The sequence below is a fragment of the Aulonocara stuartgranti genome (assembly GCF_965226115.1).
Source record: "Aulonocara stuartgranti genome assembly, chromosome: 6".
In the NCBI taxonomy this organism is placed as follows: Eukaryota; Metazoa; Chordata; class Actinopteri; order Cichliformes; family Cichlidae; genus Aulonocara; species Aulonocara stuartgranti.
Window position 1 is genome coordinate 35562320 of NC_138944.1, and position 2243 is coordinate 35564562.

At 38.9% G+C, this 2243-nt stretch overlaps 1 long non-coding RNA gene across 1 annotated transcript; it reads right to left on the reverse strand.

Annotated features, from left to right (window-relative positions):
* Positions 1 to 207: 207 nt before the first annotated feature.
* On the reverse strand, positions 208 to 1904 carry LOC309708151. The gene is made up of 2 exons (XR_014277187.1): positions 1356 to 1904; positions 208 to 726 (listed from the first exon to the last, which is right to left on the reverse strand). It is a non-coding gene; the product is annotated as an uncharacterized lncRNA (long non-coding RNA).
* Positions 1905 to 2243: the final 339 nt, after the last annotated feature.

Here is a 2243-nt window from a genome sequence, read left to right on the forward strand (position 1 = left end):
CTGTTAAATGTTCTTAAGTCTTGTGCTGTTATTTTTTCAAAAGATACAGTCAATAAAGTAATGTTAGTAGTGGGTGATATCATGTAAACACTCATGATTTGGTGTAAACATTTTGTCATTTGTAAACTGTAAATGACATGGATTCTACACTGTTACTGATGTGATGTTCTATAAAGTGGTTTTAATTAAAAAAAAAAAAAGGCAAAATAATTTAGTTTCTTTATTCAACTTTTGAACAGTGGGACTCAGTCAGTACATATTCAGTAAATGCAAATTATTTACACAGCAGTGCACTACAGGCATACATCTAGACCCCTAGATAAAACATGATGGCATTATAGCAGTGACAACTCCTCCACAGTAGCAGGTGGGGTTTTTCTTTTTTGAGGACGGCTCCTTTTACCTGTCACTACAGATGGTCTGTGTATGTTTTGATCAAGAGCCTTTTTTTGGGCAGCTGAAGAGAAGTCGTCTATCTTATGGCCAACCTCTGGGTGTATCTTGGTATTATTACCAGGCAAAACCCAGTATGCAGGTTCATCTGTAACAGTCCTTGTGCCACGGATCAACACTGTTCCGTCTACTTTAGACAGAAGAGCAGCGACGTGGGTGCAGGTCTCTGCGACTCCGGCCATACAGGTGCAGCGGGCGGCTTCAACCTTCCCTGTGATGCTCACAGTGACCCATGGCTGCAATGCTGGTTCATTCAGTCTTAGAGTGCAGCACCTGAAAAACACACAGACAAAGTTCATTTAAAGACAAGAACTATGAGCCAAGGCCGACACAAATGTGTTTAATCTACTTTATCATAAATGTAACAAAGTGTCAAGAAAGTTAGCACATACATGTGATTTTTCATTTCTTTATGTGTCCATCTATAGAACGCTGCATGTTATAGTCTAAATCTGTCTGTTCTGTCAGAAACCTGCCTGCAGAAAATGAACCTAAAGTATGTAATGCAAGGATGTCATCACTTTAGAGATGGAGAAAGCATAAAGTGACAATTATGAATCACTTAATATGTTAAGGAGATTCTGCAGGTCATTAATCAAAGTATAAAACTAAAATAAAATGTATTTTTAGTGACACAAGATACAAATATGGAAGCAAGATGTATAATTAGAATTATTTATAATAAACATTAATAAATCATTGCAATTTCTTTAACCATAGAGAATAACTAAATCCTTCAGGACAGTGTCTCATCAATGCACTGAACTCACTATGTTATCCACCTAACAGTCTCCACATGTTCTCACTGTAATTTCCCCTCATGAATGAATTTATGCTGCAGTAATCTGAATGTTTGCAGGGAAATCAAACGCATTTCACTCGCTGTACTCGAGCTGACTTACCTTTGATTGAATGACGACTTGTACGCGCTGACTCCACAGATAAGGTATGAAATATATCAGGCTACGTCAATAGCGGTTGGTCTTCAGGGTTTCTACTCCACGGCCGTATTTCATACGGGTCCACATTTCCAATGCACGCTATTTTCTGCAAGTACCGCCGCTTCGCCTCTGGACGCAATCGGTCTCTATACAGTCCATTCTCTTTTAAGCTGCTTTTAAGCATCTTGTAATCGTCGTTCCAACACAGTGTGTTTGATTTGATTCGTAGACCCCGAAAATGCCGCCGCGCTCCCACAATGCATTGCGGCGTGACGTCAACTCCGAAGCCCTATGAATCCAACTAAATTATTAGGAAATGTGTGAGAAATCAATGCTCTGTGTAACAAAACTATACCACATACTGTACTCAAATACACGACAGGTGTAGGGTTATTTTAGTAAAATATGCCTTCTAAAATTGTGAATATATTCTGAAATTCAGATAAAAGCAAGGACATTGCAAATTATACAAAAGGGCTAAATCAGAGGCTGATTCTTTAGGCCAAATTTCTTTCCCTCAGCAGTAAATGACGGTCTTTTTATTTTATCGCTGTGGGAATTTGCATTTCTATCTACTTTCCAGTCACTTCAAATTCATTTTTGTGAGTACCTCTGGCAATATGGTGGCACATTGCAAAGTTCCAGGTAACAAGATAATCTCTACAATTTAAAACTACTAAACAGAGGCGTGTGTGTGTATGTGTGTCCAAAAGAGACAGTGAAGAGTCCCGAAGCCAAATAACAACTTCATTCAAAGACACCAGCAGCTCCCAGTAGAGTCACCTGTGTTCATCATAGACAAGTTATGAGGGCACCTCAATGGAAAAAACTTCCAGTCTTTCTTCAGGC